A 5,221-nucleotide genomic window follows, 5' to 3' on the forward strand; every position below is an offset into this window, starting at 1 on the left:
CCCCCCCCCCGCACCTCCCCAAACCCCACCCCCTAGCCCCAAATGATGAATGGAGTTTTATTTGGGTGTAGTAGTATATGTATTTTACCCAGTCTTTGATTTTGAGTCTGTCTTCTCTTTGTTTTTTTAGATGTGTCTCCAATATATTGATGGAGTTTGATTTTTTTATTTATTCTGCAACTTATTTTTCTCTTAATTGGTGCATTTAGTCCATTCCCATGAAATGTGATCATTGTCAGGTCAGATTTTACTGTTGCTATTTTGCTGTGTTTCTTTTTCTGTTGTTTCTGGTTACTATTGTCCATCCATTTTCCTTTGGTGTCTCTGTAGGAAGGACTTCACTTAAAATTTCTTGTAGTTTTGGTCTTGTTTTCACAAATTCGTTAAGTTCTTTATTTTCTGCAAAGTGCCTGATTTCTCCTTCATATTTGATGGAGAGATTTTCTGAACAATAATCTAATTCTACAGCCTCAAAAAGTAAGGACACTAAAAGGACAAGAACTGAAATCAATGAGATAGAGAACAGAAAAACAATTAAAACCATTAATAAGACCAGGAGCTAGTTTTTTGAAAGGGTCAATAAAATTGACCAATCACTGGCAAACTTAACAAAAGAAAAAAAGAAAAGAGAAGGCACAGATTACTCAATTAAGAAATGACAGAGGTGACCTCACAATAGAAGCAGGTGAAATGAAATCAATAATATCAGAATTCTATGAGAAGCTATACGCTGATAAATTCTAAAACCCAGAGGAAATGGACAAATTCCTTAAAACTCATGCTCTACCTACATTGACATGGCAGATGTAGAACACTTGGACAGACCCATCACAAAAGGTGAAATTGAACAAGTCATAAAAATTTCCCATAAGAAATGTCCTGGATCTGATGGCTTTACAGGTGAATTCTTCTGAACTTGGGAATGAACCTAACTAGAGACACAAAAGACCTGGATAAAGAAGACTATGGAACATTTCTGTGAGACATAATAAAATATCTAAATAAGTGGGGGAAATGTGCCCTGTTCCTGGATAGAAAGACTCATTACTGTGAAAAGGACAATCCTTTCAAAAGCAATCTACATGCTTAACACAATCCCAAGACAGATTCTAAATTAATTTTTCAAGGAGTTTGAAAGGGAAATTGTCAAGTTTATTTGGAGAAGAAATTAAGTTGGCAGCATAGCACTCCCTGACCTCAAAACCTACTACATAGTGGTAGTAACAAAAAGAGCATGGTATTAGTACAATGACAGGCACATAGACCAATGGAACCGAATTGAGGGCCCAGAAATGGACCCATCTATCTATGGTCAACTGATATTTAATAAGGAAATAAAACCTATCAAATGGGGAAATGACAATCTCTTTAACAAGTGGTACTGGGAATATTGGACTGCGACCTGCAGAAAGCTGAAACAGGATCCACTTCTCATGCCATGCACAAAAATCAAGTGGGGAGATTAATCAATTTTATGGGGTTGGGGTGAGGGAAATTGAAAGAATTTGTTCTTAAAAACAATGCTTTCTACCACAACAAGATAAAGGTAAATAATCCAATAGAAAAATGGGCACAGGATATGAACAGACACTTCACCAAAAAGACATTCAGATGGCTAACAAGCACATGAACACATGTTCAAAATCCCTAGATCTAAGAGAGATGCAAATTAAAACAACTATGAGATATCATCTCAACCCAGTCAGAATAGCAAAATGTAACAGAACAGCAAGCAACAAATATTGATGAGGTTGTGGAGAAACTGGAACCCTTATTCACTGTTGGTGGAAGTGTAAAATGGTGCAACCACTGTGGAAGACAGTATGGTGCTTTCTCAAAAAGTTGCTAATAGAGATACCATTTGACCCAGCAATTCCACTACTGGGACTATAGCCCAAAGAGACCACAACTGACATCCAAGCAGGTATATGCACACCCATGTTTATGGCAGCTTTGTGCACAATAGCAAGGAGTTGGAAACAACCTAAGTGCTCATCAACAAACGAATGGATAGAGAAGCTGTGGTATATTCACACAATGGAATACTATGCAGCATTGAAAAACAAGGAACTCATACAATATTATTCAAAATGGGTGATCCTGGAGGACATTACGCTGAGTGAAGTATCTCAGTCACAGAAGGACAAATACGCACGGTGCCACTATTGTAAAACAGGACTGACCTCGAGGTTGGGAGGAGATGGAGAAGGATAGGTTCTATAATGTATACTGCACTGAAACAGATAAGGGAGAAAACTGTTTAAACGGGATATGTGATTAGGTATTTTTGTCATGACAGGAGTCCAGAGCAAAGGCTGCATAGTGGAGTGGACCTGGGGGGAGGGATTGTAAAACAATGAAAGAATTTATCTTTTACTTTTCCAAGAGAGTAGTGTACTAGAGGGGAGGGTTGGGAAGGGAGAAAAGTGCAACAATGAATGAATGGAAATCCAAAGTCTCTGTAAATTTTCATTGACATTAATAATAAATTAAAAAACAAAAAAACCCAGTGTGTTTGAATTTTGTAAATAAACTAGTAGAAAAATTTTTTAAAAAGTGAAATATTTTAAAAGAAAAAAAATTCAACTCAAGGTGGGTCAAAGACTTGGGAGGAAAGGCCAAAATGTTAACGTTCATAAGAGACAAACTGGGATAAAGCTTAGAAGGTCTAGTCTATGGTATAAAGAGGCTGCCAATTACAGCCAGAAATGCACAATGTGGTAAGGAGAAAATTTATGTATGGGAGTTTTTATAGATTAAATCTCTGTGCTTAGGGAAAACATCTTCCAGGAGAGTGAAAAGAAAGCCTACTAACTGTGAAATAATAATTAACAGTACTCTTTCACACAGGGGTCTTATAACAAAAAATTTACAGAATTACTACTGGGCCTCCAGAAGAAAAAGACTGAGAACTCAAGTACAAAATGGGCAAAAGACACAGAAAGACTTTTCACAGAGAAAGATATTCAGACAGCCAACAGACACATGTGGGGGACAAGGCTCAAAATCACTGGTAAGAAGAGAGAAGCAAATCAAAACCACAATGAGATACCATATCACCCCACCAGCAGCAGCAAAGTTAAGCAGGCAGCAAGCAATAAATTTTGGCAAGGAAGTAAAATGGTACAACCACTCTGGAAGGCTGTTTGGCATTTCCTAAAAAAGGTAACACAGAAACTCCATATAATCCAGCTATTGCACTACTAGGAATATACCCCAAGGAAATTAGTACTGAGACAGAAAGGAATATTTGTGCATCAGCATTATTCACCATCGCAGGAAACATAGAAACAGCCCAAATGTCCAAGTACAACTGGATAGATTGAGAAATTGTGGTACATTGGCACAATGGGATATTATTCAGCACTCAGGAGTAATGATTTTGAAAAATACAGCATAACTCGGGAGAAATGGAGAGCATTATGCTGAGTGAATTAACTTAATCTCATAAGGACCAACACTGCCTAAGATCATTATTTTAAAAATAGAAGGATAACTAACTAGTAAAATATATATGGGCACCCAAAGTAGGAATGAGTAGGAGTAGATGGGTGAGGATAGGTAGAGGTGAATTACAGGGTTGTACAGTTTGGTAGGTGTAGGGAGGGGGTAAAGGAAATGGGAATGATCTGGCAGGGACCTGAAAAACAGGGTAATAATGATGGGCAAGGTCCAGTGATGATTGATTTTATATAATGTAATTCATGGGAATGTTTGTATATAAATCACAACGTGATTAGGTATTATTGTCACGACAGGAGTCCAGAACGAAGGCTGCATAGTGGAGTGGACTTGGGGGGAGGAATTGTATAACAACGGAAGAATTTTACTTTTCAAAGAGAAGAGCAAACTAGGGGGGAGTGGTGGGCATGGAGAAAACCGCAACAATGAATGAATGAAAATCCAAAGTCTATGTAAACTTTCATTAAATTAATAATAATAATAATAATTAAAAAAACAAAACAAAAAACCAGCTCGCCCCCTCCCTTTCCCTGGATCCCGCAGGAGGTGGATGCCCCCATCGACACATTGTCCTTTGGCTATCCGACATCACGCTTCCCAAGAAAGATGTTCCTGTGAAGAAACCAGCGACCCCTGCTATCTCAAATCCCGTTGCGAAGCCAGCATCCCGGGCCCTTCCAGTCAAGGCCAAAGCTGAGCCAACTGCCTCTCTAGTTCCTGACACACCCCAGGAACCCCTCCATCGATCTCTCCAAAGACCGAGTTTAACAAGGACCAACTGGAAGAGTTCAAGGAAGCCTTTGAGCTGTTTGACCGAGTAGGTGATGGCAAGATCCTGTACAGTCAGTGTGGGGATGTCATGAGGGCCCTGGGGCAGAACCCCACCAACGCCGAAGTGCTTAAGGTCCTGGGGAACCCCAAGAGTGATGAGTTAAAGTCCCAGCGTGTGGACTTTGAGACTTTGCTGCCCATACTCCAAGCAGTGGCCAAGAACCGGGACCAAGGCACATATGAGGACTACTTGGAAGGACTTCGGGTGTTGGACAAGGAGGGAAATGGCAAAGTCATGGGAGCAGAACTCAGACATGTCTTCACCACGCTGGGAGAGAAGATAACTGAGGAGGAGGAGGAGACTGTCCTGGTAGGACATGAGGACAGCAATGGCTGCATCAACTATGAAGCCTTTCTGAAACACATCCTAAGCGTCTGAACGCTGCAGCTCCCCTGGGACCAGACAGTGGCCCCTTCCACCACCACGCCACCCCACCCTACCCTACCCCACCCCATGCAAGCCGAAGCACCCTCCGGCCACTTAGGAGGCAACCTATTGTTTCAAAAAAGACAGTTCCTTCCTCAAAACAAACGAACAAACAAACAAAAACAAAAAAGGGAAAACAAACACAAAAAACCCTGACAATGTGAATGAAAAATAGTGCAAAACACAATGTATATGAACTTTGTAAGTAAACCAATATAATTTTTTTTAAATAGAAAAAGAAAAGGAGAGATAATCTAAGAACCAAAGACAGCAAAACTTAGACCTAGCAAGTGAGCAAAATCCCTGGATAGGGTGCGTGTGATTAGCATGTAGAGAAAAAAACCCTGTAACACTAATTACTATTTATTTTTGGTTTTTTCCCTTTAAATATTTGCAAGCTTTATATTTCATCATCTCCAGTATAGTTTTCAGAGCCTGAGAAGAGATTTCCCATCTTTTTTCTGTGGGGTAGCTGATGAATTTATTTATTTTTTTATTATT

General features: G+C 39.6%; 1 pseudogene; it reads left to right on the plus strand.

Annotated features, from left to right (window-relative positions):
• Window positions 1-4,005: 4,005 nt before the first annotated feature.
• On the plus strand, window positions 4,006-4,672 carry LOC102870531 (annotated as a pseudogene).
• Window positions 4,673-5,221: the final 549 nt, after the last annotated feature.

This window comes from Elephantulus edwardii, unplaced genomic scaffold (genome assembly GCF_000299155.1).
Source record: "Elephantulus edwardii isolate Elephantulus edwardi_28Jun2011 unplaced genomic scaffold, EleEdw1.0 scaffold00362, whole genome shotgun sequence".
NCBI lineage: Eukaryota > Metazoa > Chordata > Mammalia > Macroscelidea > Macroscelididae > Elephantulus > Elephantulus edwardii.